This window comes from Nicrophorus vespilloides, unplaced genomic scaffold (genome assembly GCF_001412225.1).
Source record: "Nicrophorus vespilloides isolate i.1.1-1 unplaced genomic scaffold, Nicve_v1.0, whole genome shotgun sequence".
Classification (NCBI taxonomy): domain Eukaryota; kingdom Metazoa; phylum Arthropoda; class Insecta; order Coleoptera; family Silphidae; genus Nicrophorus; species Nicrophorus vespilloides.
In genome coordinates, this window is record NW_017097773.1 from 40437 (window position 1) to 54211 (window position 13775).

At 32.9% G+C, this 13775-nt stretch overlaps 1 protein-coding gene across 2 annotated transcripts in view; it reads left to right on the forward strand.

The window, feature by feature from the left end:
- LOC108560949 (solute carrier organic anion transporter family member 5A1-like) overlaps positions 1 to 13775 on the forward strand; it is a 101565-nt gene that overhangs the window by 38081 nt on the left and 49709 nt on the right. The window lies entirely within an intron of this gene.

The window sequence follows — 13775 nt, forward strand, 5'->3', positions numbered from 1 at the left end:
ATTATCTTTGGTTGCTTCGATGCGTGCCGACGAGCACATGCATGCACCTTGTTCCTTTTCTTCTTCCCCGCATCCTCGAAACGCATAGCATCTAAAGAAAGAAGAACCATATGCATGTTAATGTTCATATTCATGTGCATATGCATGCACGTAGGAATCCTGCTCGAGTCCCGAATGTGCATAGGTGTACATGATACAAGCATACAATTTCCATTCTAAAACCTCGTTTTTACGTGACATCCGAGACGTTGCTTTCGAAACGCGCCGTTTCAATTAACACGTTGTCGCCGAAAACCGTTCCGAGAAGGAAAAGAACGAACGACCGGGAATATGTATATATACATATACAAAAACGTATCTCTATATTTATGTCTACATGAATAAAAAGCGGAACCGGACTGGGAATTTGAATATCGGATGCGGGATTTACTTCCGGTGAAACTAAATAGACGGGGCCACTCGTAAAAATCTAGTTATCCTCAGTTGACTGCATGACCTTTTTCTGCCGGACTTCATAAATCCGATATTGACGTCTAACTAATATGGGATTTAAGAATTGAAATTTGCTGATTCTGACAAACTGCAGATTGCCCGTTATCCTTGACGACAGGTCTTCTTCCTCTGGATTACCTACCGCCAGCGAACAGGACTAATTGCCTGGATCATTACGTAAACGGTGTTCCGTGCAAGTTCGCGAATCACCTTGAGCCACTTTTCTTGGCAACAGGAATCCCCCAATAGTGGATCGGACAAATATTTGTTGAAACAATAGTGCAAAAATAAAAAAAACAAAGACTACGTCACGAGGTGCAGATCGCGGATCGACGATAATCAGAATCCTTTCGCTGTTAGTTTGAGTCTCCAGTACTTTTCCATCCATTAAGAACCCTTCACGCTTCTAATTTGAACAATTCCTTCTTTTGTTAATTGATACTATTTCATTGATTCAAACAAATAAACCCAACTCGCCCTCTCTTATCGAATACCAGTATTCCGATACCGAACATCTAAGCCGCCTGTAGTCTTACGTTATATTACCTCGACACCTCCACGATGCGATGGTTGCATAACCATTATGTAAATCTTTTTACAATTAGGAAATCCTTTAATTATATTGCTATCCATATCACAAAATCCAATACGAAATTAATTGTTATAAAAACTGCTTGTATCTTATTCAGTGGTTATGGATTTACATAACCATTTACATGACATACTTTATTGGAAGAGAGTAGTATCACAAAATCTAACATGGTATTATTATTAGTGATAGTAAATAGAAAATCCAATATCGAAATGTCGGTTAATTTGGAACAGAATTAGGGCAAAATATTTTAAATCTCTTTAAGAATTTATTTAAAAAAAAATGTATAAATAAAGTAATTATTGTAAATATATTTTTATATTGTATTAAATTTGACTAACGTGATTGAAACTAATTAATGAGGAATTATTTAAGTTGCTTTTGAAAAAAATTATATAATTATTCAATAAAATAAGTTTAATTACCAAATTAAATGTTTTCTTTATTTTTCTTTAAATTATGTAATCTAATTTCTTTTGATGAGCTATAAATAAATCACAAGTATCGTTAATGTGTCTGGTATTATTAATATGAAAACTTACTTGGTTCTTATAGTTATGGTCTTAATATATCTAATAATTACGTTATGTAATTAATATACATTCATTTTATGCAACTTTAGATTTTAAGTGCCGCACATTTAAGTTACACATGTGTTTTTATGGATGCATTTGTTTTTTCATGCGTGATTTTTTTTCCAGTCGCATTTGGTATCAATTACTTTCATTATTTTAACGAATATGTGCGAGGGCACATTTCCCAGTATTCAGTAATTCGTTGTTTGACGTATATTAATAACGTGTGATGCTCTTGTTGGAAATACCCTAAAAGCTCTATTGATTTTCTCTTACGGTATGAATGTTTTCTATCATTACTGCAACATTTAACGGACAGTTTGAAAGAATTTTTATCAGTTATAATTAAAAATAATAGTAGAAAAAAAATGTATATAAAGAGTAATTAAATTGTTTTAATTTCATTTACTAATAAAATATATTTGTAAATATTGTTATTTATAATCTCTGTTATACGCTCCACAAGTGGTAATGTGGAATTGTTCGAGTCGATAATCCCACTAGCACAGAATCGGAATATACTCTACCAATTCTAGCTTAAAACCGCAAATATGAACATATGAATTCTCGGAGAATAAAAATAATAAATTCAAGTGAATTTTATTTACAATAACTTTTAAATGAATCAATTAATTTAAGTATTTTGGCGTAACGAAATGACGAAATGACTTAAACATATGTAAAAAGACGCATTATATATATATAACTAATTAAATAAAAATCACTGTTACAAATACCATTTTATTTTATTAAGTTCATTTATTAACCGAAAGCTTTTGTAGTTTAGCACATATATTCGTCCTTAGTAAGGACCTAAAGGACTTGGGCTGTAATAACTTTTTTTTCAGTAATTTTATGTATAAATTCACATTCCCCTCTAATTTTCTCCTTATATTTTTTTAAATTACTTGAAATTAATTAATAATTTATTTAATTATCATTTATATTTTAGTTATAAATATATTGTATGAAGAATATAATACGTGGGAAAACATTGAATGCACCATGAATTGTTCAGAAGCGATTTTTGGTCGAGCTGTTGTCCTAGAGCTAAGGGAATTGACCGGAAGCGGAAAAGGACCGCGTGTAATCTCCCGTACTCGACAAGGTACTAAATGATAGTTGAGACACAGCGCTTTATCTTCTGTAGAAATAGAGATCAGATGAAACTCTACTTACTTTGCTGTTCCTTTTACAAACTTTGTCCCTTTTATAATAATTCATCTTTTTTAAATGCTGTCCTATAAGTAAAATAATATTTTGTATCATGGATATATAAAACTATGTTTTTTATGTATTTTTTTCTACAATGAATATGATTTGAAATGGAAATGGATTGAAAAAGAGTAATGATGAAATCGGTCTGTAGGTATTTAGAGGAAGATTGTAAGCAGGCTGTGGCTGGAGGATTGAACCGCAGGAACAGCCACAGCCGCTGCCGCCTTACAGGTGAAAGGAAGCGGCAGGGGGAGGCGGTCGACGTCGGTAAGGTTGGCGGTTGGCTGGTTTTCAGTTTGTTGTATATAGTATTATCTTTGTGTTTGTCCCCGGAGAGTTTGGGTATTTAATGGTAAAAGGAGGCAAACGTAGCGGTTCTGTCAGGTGAAGTTTCTATATGATTCCTAATTGGTAGCGGAGTATCGTCTATAGAGCGGCGGTCCGTGCGGTCATTCAAGAAGCTGACTTAGATGGAATTAATGTCTTTGCGTCAATACACGTCTTTAAGGTTGCCAAAGTGGAAAGCGAGCTTTCAACTAATTATAACCGGGGGAAGTCCAAAATCACGGGGCTCGTTCAATTAGGGCGGCAGGGGTTTCTGGCCACGAGCCGCGAACAGAAGTAAAGCATAAAATTACCACTAATGGCCAATTACACGTGCCCGGACGACGATCCTTCGGTCAGGTGTCCTTTCCATCAAATTAATCTTTTCCAGGATCTCCGGTCTCTGAGCGCCGCGTGCTAACGCCTGCTAACCTGTTGCTCTCCTCGGCTCATCCAAATTTAAAACGCACCCTCCTAACCCATCCCCATCCCAATCTACATCCCCTACAGCTTTCATGCTCGCTCAACTGAACAGCCCATCCTGTTTCAATAGCATCATCAAAAGATCTGTATACACATACAAACGGAACTCCATAAACACACTTACTTTTTTTTTTGTAACTGGGTAAGAATTTAAAAAAAAATGTGCAGGAAAGAAACTAATCGGGTGTATAAAGTGGGTAACAGTTAGTTAAGGGGGTATAAATTAGAGCGTGCTCGATATATAAATAAATTAGGGGATGGCCGCGGTACGAGCCGGCCTCGTAAAGTTTCCCCCCTTCGAGCTAATTACAATCTAACAAGAATTTATAGAAACATCTTAAGTACTGGGTGTCTCATAAATCGATTTAAGGCGTCTTGGAGTTGTAAGAGGTAGTCAGCTACCGATAATCCGGACATCGCATAAATATGATCAAGTGTGAAGCCCGGGCCGTAAGCAGTAAGCCCGGCTTATAGTTTGCCTCGTCCCCGGTGAGCAGCTGAGACGACAGACGCGCGCGAAAAACGATCTCCTTCCTCGAAACTTTCCCTAAAACACTAAGCGCCCTTTATTGATTCGAACTTCACGCGTGCATACTTATTATTACCCTTCGCCGCAGTCGTGGGGTCCCAACAAAACTAACCCTCATCTGCTTCTCGGATCTTCGCTCCACCATCCATCCGCATAATTTCCATAGTCCCAATTTCACCGCGAGATCATTTAATAACCTCATTCTATTTTCAGTTAGTGATAACGCTGCATATTAAATACAATTCATGCAAAGCCAAAATTTGACAACATGATATATAGAACATTGCGCATTTCTTGGATATCCTTGAACTACCAGTATGTATGTATGAGTTTACAAATATAAAATTATTAAAAAAAAACTGGTTCAAAAACCATTTTGTTTTATAATTCTAAAAGTAGTTAATTGATGTATTATTTATTAGAAATCGATAATAGTGCAATTAATTATAATTAATTCGGCTTGAACCTAATCCTATTATATAGGACTACAGTACAATGAAAGTTTATATGTTAATTCTAATTGTAATCAATACAACAGTAATTCAATTAGAAACATATAATAATAAACAAAACTTTCTATTTTTTTTACCTATTAAAACATTTATAACAAAATTAATCTATTATATAAAGTATTCTGAAAATGATGTAGATTTTTTTATGTCTTCACACATATTTATTCATGGCATAGTAAAAGCTACGTTTATCTTGAATAGTCTTCACTGTTATTTGAACAGAAGGCAGAGGAGCAGAGAAAGGTCGGGAGTTTAGGGATGCGAGTTCGGATGTCATAGGGCAGTTCGAGGTTTATTACATTAGGGGAAGATTCTTGCCTTGCGTTTAAACGTTTTTATATGCAAATCATCATTGCTATACATCATTTTAGTTTATTTATAAATAACCAAAATAAATTCAATCAAAATATACATAGAACTTAAAAAATATATAAAAATTCAGTTAAAAAAAATCTAAATTTAAGTTTTGGCTTAAGAAAGTTATATTTTGATCGATAGTGTAAAACCTTTTAATTAATAAATAATTGTATTGTATTGAAAAACTACAACTCTCTGCAATTGAAAAAATATAATTGAAAAAGATTGAATAAAATAAATCAACGACTAAAATAAGATCAGAAATACATATGATAAATATGCTTACAATGATAGATGAAGGTAGGAATTCCATAGTCTAATATGTTTCTTCTAACTACTACAATACTTACATTTCGTATATTAATATTGTAAGGTATTAGTAGTAGAATTATATAGCCTTGTAATGTATTATTGCCACTAAAGTTAGAATATCTTTTAATATCACCAAATCGATTTGATACCTTATCTGACATTACCCCTTACTCATCCTTTATACAGTTTCCTTATTATTGTGATAGCTGTTGAAGTTTCGTGTATACATTCAATCGATACCCTAAACCTTTTCCTTTCAACGACATCTAAACCAGGCTATCAAACGTTGCGTATCTTCTACACATAAATGCGTATTCATCTGTTGCTTCTTGACGTCTGCTACGCATCACAATATCTTGAATTAACTATACATATTTTTGGATCTATTATTTAGTTTCATTCATTGAGATTCCATAATAATAATATAGAGAATGTAAAAACTCTGAAGCTGAATGTTTGGATACTGAAAGACAAGTTTCTGGTATTCGACATTATTAAGTAATATACCAAGAAAATTCGATCTTTGGTCGATAGAAAGAACTGTTTTCTACTGTTTATTTTATGATTTTTTATATGTGTCTATAAGCTAACTTATGTTTGTATTTAATCCAATAATAACCATAGATGTCGATATTTAAAAAAAGAACAAGTGATCAAATATTATATAATAAATAGATTAGTTATTAATCCTGTGTAACTTTTGTAATATAACGTCAGGACCACTTATTATTTGAGAGAACTATGTGTAAGTACTCGAAAAGATGAGCGTATTTCGGAACGAATGCTATAGATTAATGAAATAGAAGGCGATATGAATCAGGGTTGCAATTGTAATTAGTTGACGTTGTTGTGTGTGGAGTATCATTTTTCAGGGGCTAAGAAGTAAACGAGATTAGGGTGGAAGAGAGGAGGACAGGAGAAGAAGAAGAAGAAAAAAAAATAGAGGGTGAGGAGGAGGGAATGGTCTTGGTATAGGCAGCACTGATAAGGGCCATGCAGCTCATAAAGCTCACATACAAAATGAAATATGTTTGTCTTTGTCGCGGCCGTCGGCGGGGAGGACTCTTCTGGCGTTGCTTCTACCGGAGGACGTGATATATGCACTGAAGTATTATTTTGTGTGTGTGCTCCACGCAAAGTTAGACTTAGCTCGACGCGGGCTATCTTTTTGGTATGTTTAATGGTTATTGCCGATTGCAGGTCCCAGGCCTGGGATGCAAGAAGAAGCCATAAGCAAGAAGGAGTGAGTTAGAAAGAGAAAGAGTGAGGAGAGAGGCGGCAAACGGGAGACCAGAGAGATTAAGGAAGATACAGAATAAAATATGAGGTGGCGGTTGTTGGAATATAATAAACGGAAAATCGGTCGGCCGAGTTGCTTGGAGGTGGCGGTTATTGGGGGAGGTGGAGGCGGTGGTTAAGTGTGTGTGTGTGTGTATACCTGACAGTTTCTCCGCCGATCCCAAGATGCATGGCCTATAGAATCTTAATTAATTTTGTTCCCGTAATCTCGGGCAATTAAATGGCAATTTCTAAGGAAACATAAAGGATTTTTGCGAGGAGCGGGAATGGCGCTGGGAAATACCGCCATAATTCATCTATCCTATAAGATTACTGATCTTTAATCCCCTTCCTTTCCGAGCTCCTCGCATACAGCCGCCCACACCTCTCGCACACCGACAACCCCACAACCGCCTTCTCCGCCGCCGCCGCTCTCTTTCCCTCTCTTAGAGCGGGCCTCGTGCGCTCCTAAAAGTTGAGATTTACGGCGTTCTTGGAATTATATTGTTGGCTTGCACAGCAGCACGGCGGCGCGAATGCAGTTAGCTAGGAATTATTATGATATATCTGGACGAAATCGCTGCCTACCAACCATACTTACTATACGAGCAGCACCCAGCGAGCACCGCCGGCATCATTAGATAGCCTCAGCCTCGCCAGGCAATGCGCTTATCTGGAAAACCGCCCCCGCCGCAGCCGCCCCTCACCGCTGCCGACACACCAGCAGCATCTCCCGCCACCGTTTTTGGACACTGGTATACACACACACATACCGCCGCCACCCTCAACCCCCGGGAGGCGCGCGAGGGCTGAAGGCGAATATAAAATATGGGGACCTTTCATGAATCTTATTAAGATATCCTTCCTAACGCGAAACGATACCCGAGTTATATGGCGTAGAGAGAGAGACGCGTGCCCCGCGAATTTATGAAGAAAGGAGTAGGTGTATAATCCTCATAGCTACACCGCTATATATCACGCGCTAAGTCCTGTAAGGAAAACAGGATAGATCTTCTTCCTCCATTCTCCATCCACCATCCTCCGCCGCCTCCTATTTTATATACATACATTACTGTATATTCCGTACTATATAGAAGTAGTAGTACATTGCTTCACACGCGGACTGTTTATTCAACTCAATAATCGTACATCATACATAATCAGTGTGTTTACTGCGCGGCGAGCGAACGACCAACCAACCTACCAACCCCTCGCAAAGAATGAACCAACTGAACAAACCAATTTAACGTCCCGTTCCAGCGCGCATCGCACAACTTAATATCAATTTCTGAACTTTTACAAACTCAACTGGATAGTTCCCTCCAGTATGTAACGTATTCACGCGTAACTCCAATTTTCCAACTTTACTAAAAAATGATAATTAAAGTATACAACTACCTAAAAACTGAACCATATTTCAATAAGAAATTTAATAGAAAATCTACAAGATTTTTCTAAAGACATCCATTTATAGAAAACAATCAGACCTTGATATTTGACTTATAGACATATAGTAATAATATTCTGTTTGTTTGTGGGTTAGTCATCAATGTTATCAATTCACATATTAAGGTCGAAGGTTATGCGAATTGATAAATAAAAGCATTCTTATGCATTTTAAATAGGAAATTCACCAAAGATTATTTAAGTTTTGACCTAGTGGAAATCACAATCTTTCAAAATATTTGTATCAAAATGGATTAATAGAAAGAAAGAAAACCTTAAATATTTTAAGCGTTTATAAGTGGATTACTATGCAACCAGTCATACACATTTTTAAACATTAAATGTTAGTATTGAAAAAAAAAATCACTTGCATTCTGGGTTTTATATGATTATATAAATTTTAATTTTGTACACGCTGCTACATACATATATAAAAAATATAGTTATAAATATAAACAAAATTATTATATTTTTATAATGTTGCAAGTTTGTTAAATATATATATATCTATTATCTTTATAATTAATAACGTTATTAAATTTTATGATCCGGCCAATATAGCCAATTTTCGTTATCCTCCCGACAATAACCCTAATTGGATGGAAACTACTTACGTAAAATCTGATCCTCGGATCATCATTTTGGTTGAAAATGGAACAAATAATAGGGCCTTAATACTTTTTTTTATATTAGACAATCTAATTGAAAAAAAAAATCAAGCAAACGCAAAAAATAGGACAAAAATAACAAATAATGGTTTTTTTTTTAAACATTGAAAATTCCTATACTATTGTTTTAAAATCTGCTATGGAACTTCACAGAACATCTATGATCTAAGCAAACAAATAATAAATGTTGATTGTGTAATAACATTTATTTTTCTAAATTATATAATATTTCTTGGTTAATAAAAAAATAGTACATATACGTGATAATCTTATATATATATTAATAGGAGTAAACGTTTTTCAATGATTTCCATTATAGCACGTTAATTTATCGTTTGTATAGAAACAATAGAACTTAATTAGAGAAAATATATTAAAATAAGATTGACTTTTTAATTATTCTTAACTGAAAGTTTTATTTAAGAATTGATTGAATTCTGCATTTTTATTAAGAAAAAATATGTCCATTTTTAAATATTTTAAAATATTATAATGAGTGTGGCAAACAGATTGTAGTCGATTTACATGTAATATTACATAATATTGTTTTTTATAAAGAAAGTCATATAAGTAAACTGAGAAAATACAATATAAATTTTATTCATTTGCGTTAAGGTGGATGCGCCGGGAATTGAATAATTTTGCAATTATATTAATTGAATATAATAACAATATTTGTATACACAATTGAGGTAAATTTAATTATAATATCTTAATGCATTGATTCAAAATAATGAATGAGTGATGTTTCGCATAACGAGTGTCGATGAGAAGAGAAGTCCCGGATTGCGCTCCTGCTATATCATTTTTATGACTTGTATACACATATTATGTGTATTTTTGAATATGTTTCACTATACGAGTAAATATCCGGAAATTTGGGAACGGATTAAACTCGTTCCATTTATATTACAAATATATACAAAAATACTTCAATTAGTTCATGTTCATTATAGTACGGTTTGTAAATCAACAAAACTTATTTTTTTTATATTAAGAGACTATTTTATATTTCAAGCAAATCTGTACTTGAATTAATAATCATATTATAAATTCTTTGAATTTAGTTAGTAATAAAATTTCCTTTCTGAGACGTAAATTATTTACCAGAAAATGATTATTTTGCAATTTGTTACAAATTTGTTTATTTATAGAAAACGTTGAACGAGTTTTGTTTTTAATTAAATCTGCCGTACTTTGCCCGTCGTTAAATGTCCACATACGTAGAATACTAATTACTTTCAGGTATTATTAAATCCTATTTATCTGGTGACCCCGGTTCTGTTATTATAAACTGCTTATGTGAGTGCAATCATAATTATTATTATCGCTATAATTAATTTAATCAATTTAAGGATTAAAGATTAATGAAAATTAACGATAATTGATTATGATCGATTTTATTTGCATGAACTGTTGTATGTCTGTGTGTTTTTTTAACCTAATAAACTGATGTGCAAATTCTGGATCATCCTAGTTACACTCGGATTGGATCGCGGTCTGCGTGCCGTCCCACGTAGTAGCGAGCATTAAGGGCCAGGATCAACAGGATTAAAAACCACCTCTGCTCTGCCGTGTTGATGTATTACACAATTAAATTAAATAATCTAGTAAAATATTCAATTATTACACATATATGTTTTTAACAAATCTTTTATTTGTATTTATTATACCACACTTTTATCTTTATTGTGGACTAACACATCATAAATATATAGAAACTTTTCCCGATTTTTTTCCCGGGAAACGGAAATTATAACATGAAATTTTCTCGAAAAGTGTGTATCAAATCTGGAAACTTTACACGAACTTCTCAAATTAACTAAAGTATCTGAAATTTTCTATTTCAAAGTTAATTATTTACTTTTTTTCTAAAAATAATTACGTTTTATACTGAATCTAATTACAAACAAAATATGAAAAAAAAAATAGATTAATGAACATAGTTATTTGTATTTATTTCGTTATGGTCAATATCCAAAACTTTATTAAAATAAATAGTCGACAGGAAATATAGAAATTTTATTATTGTCCTTTTTTTCATTATTTAAGTTTAACTGTTTCAATAATAGTTATCATTAATACCATAAAATATCTTTTCATTTCTCTTTATTTTTAATATTAGAACAAATCTTTGTTGATAGATGTAAATTGTTATTAATAAGTGAATTAATATTTCAATTAAATATAAAGTTTTTAAAACGCAATTTATATTATATATACATTATTATATATTTACTAAAGTAATCTTCCACTTATAAAATAAATCTGCTTGACTTCAAATATTCCAATTAAATAACATAACAAGTACTTAAATCGTCTGAAACTGGGCAAAAGGCGATTACAATTTTTCATTCGACTGTAGTTACAAAGATTTCGTGCTTTCTTTTATACCTTACAGTACAAATAAATGTTATTGAATAATAATCTTATAAATCTTCTGAGTGCTCTGACGCATGTCGAGCGAGAACAGAGGATAGATTCATTTTCCCTTGAATGTTCACCGCCTCCCGGAGGTTTTAAATTTTAAATGGGTTTGCGTTATCGACAACAACAACAAAAAAAAGGGCACGAGAAAGAATTAGTATCTTATCCGTGGGCGTATGAACAAAGTCCTTTTGAACGGTTTAAATTTGCCGCGTCTTTTCTGAAGCGAGAGTGGGGGACGTTTTAAACTTACGTTATCAATGAGGAGGAAATTAAGGTGGTAAAATAGCAGCCGCCGCTGACAATTCGCATCAGCGACCAAGAACGGCCAGAGGAAACTGTCTTTATCTCATGAACATGCCCTGCTTGTTCCATTCGAGATACATTATGTCGACAATTCACTATTTTTAAGGGGCGCTTTTTCTCGTGAGGTGGCGTCTGCAACCACCCCTCTCGATATAGATAACTCGCTGTTATAAATATATATATATATATACACAAGTATATATATATAAAACTCAGACTCCGAATCTTCTTCCACCCGTTTCGTGATTGAATTTTAATTAAATTTCTCGCGTCTCGAAGAGAGATATACTTTCAGATAGAGTGAGGAAACCGTTCAGTTTTTCATATTAGCCCAAACAATGTGCGGTTAGCTGAAAATGCACTCCTCTGCCATTCTCCCCTTTTCCTTTTTTTTTTATTCATTTATTTATATATTTCGTTTGCTTGATGTTCCTCCTCCCATTCTTCTTCTTCTGCTACTACTTGTCTTTTTTTTTTGAGAATACCGACAGGAAATTAATTCTCGAATGTGAAAGCTGGTACTGTGACCGCGCTGACAATCATTCGCCGATAACGGCCCATTCTTAATACACTCTTTATATCTATCTATCACTGCTCCACGACACCCGAAATAATTAAAAAAATAAAAGGAATCGTCTACAGAGGGGGTGGATTTTATTCCATTTCAGTTCACTCCTGCTCCTTCGTCTTGCGCGCACCCTTTATCATCGTTGCCCTTTGGAATACCCCCAACATTGTACTCGAATTATGCTAATGTTGGAGGACGAAACGTGCTTCTTGTCCTTCCGTGGTGACTAATTTCACCTCCATGTTTCTATTATTTCAACTGGCATTATTTTATCTTTCAATAAAATAACCAATAACCAATTATCAATAAAAAAATATCAAACATACAAAATCTACTTGTTTAATTTAATTACAAATAAATAATACTAATAAACTTATGATGTCTGTATTTAGTTTCTCGATTAGTCCGGTTTCAAATAGTCCGGGAAAATGTCGAAAAACTACAGTTTATGATTTTTTTAATTTACATTAATTAAGTTAACAATTTAAAAACGGACAAATTACGAATACTAAATTATATTTAATACGCAAATTTTACGTGGATGAATGAGTGGACAATGTCCACAATTGAACAATTATATAAAATCACTAATTAACATCAATCGTTTTAAAGGAAGTACAAATTATTATCAAAATTACGACTAATAATAAATACAAACCATACAAATGATCATTTAATTAATAAATAAAATTATTAATTATATGGTCTAAATATTAATATTTTAATTCATTCACTTTATTGGCAAAATAATCTATGATTATTATTTTATACATACAATAAATTATACTTCGATAATCCATAAAAAAAAACATAAAATTTAATATATTAATGTTAAAAAAATCTAATTGCAATAAAGTTGTACAACTCTTGTTGTTATTATACAAAAGGTTTTTTGAAGCATACCTGACTTTTACCGAATACAAGTTTCTTTTGTCAGGAAATTTGAGGCAATAAAACTGGTAATAATTCACTTTGGTATAGATGGTCTAAAAGGATATCCTGACAATAAACTAAGAAATACCTGTCTTTTGCTACGGTTTTCAAAATTATCTCGGATTATCGGAAGGTTTAAATTTTCAGAAAACCTGAAAATACATGAGGGATACAATACAAATTACCGATTAGAAATATTACAATATTAATTTTTTGGTTATACATCTTCTAATTTTTCTACTAATTAAAATAAAATAAATTACTAGGTTTAAATTTTGAGTAAATGTAAAATTAATCAAGTAAATAATATTGTGGCTCTTTTGATAATAAATTGCGGCTCTCATTAGCAATCTTAATGCTACGTGCGGCTCCCTAGCCTATTTTTAACAAGCAATATCTTAAAAAATGGCTCTTTGCTTTAAAAATCCAGTTACCAAGGATATTTAAAATAACAATATTAATTGTGTAAAACTTCAATTGAAAAAGTGTACTTTTTAACAAAACAAAATTAAATCTGCATCAGTTTTACAACACAAGGGATTTTTTTTTTGGTGCGTTTGCAAAAAAAAAAGTTTTACATGAACGTTTAATGTACTATTGAATTCACGTATAAAAATTCTGTTTTCATTATGAAACGCATTTCCTCTTTAACTGATTGTAGTCGAATTCGCCAACCTTCGCTATTGAATAATTTAATAAATATACCATTATTGTAAAACGCTGCTTTTTTAATTATTATTCGACATTCATTTACA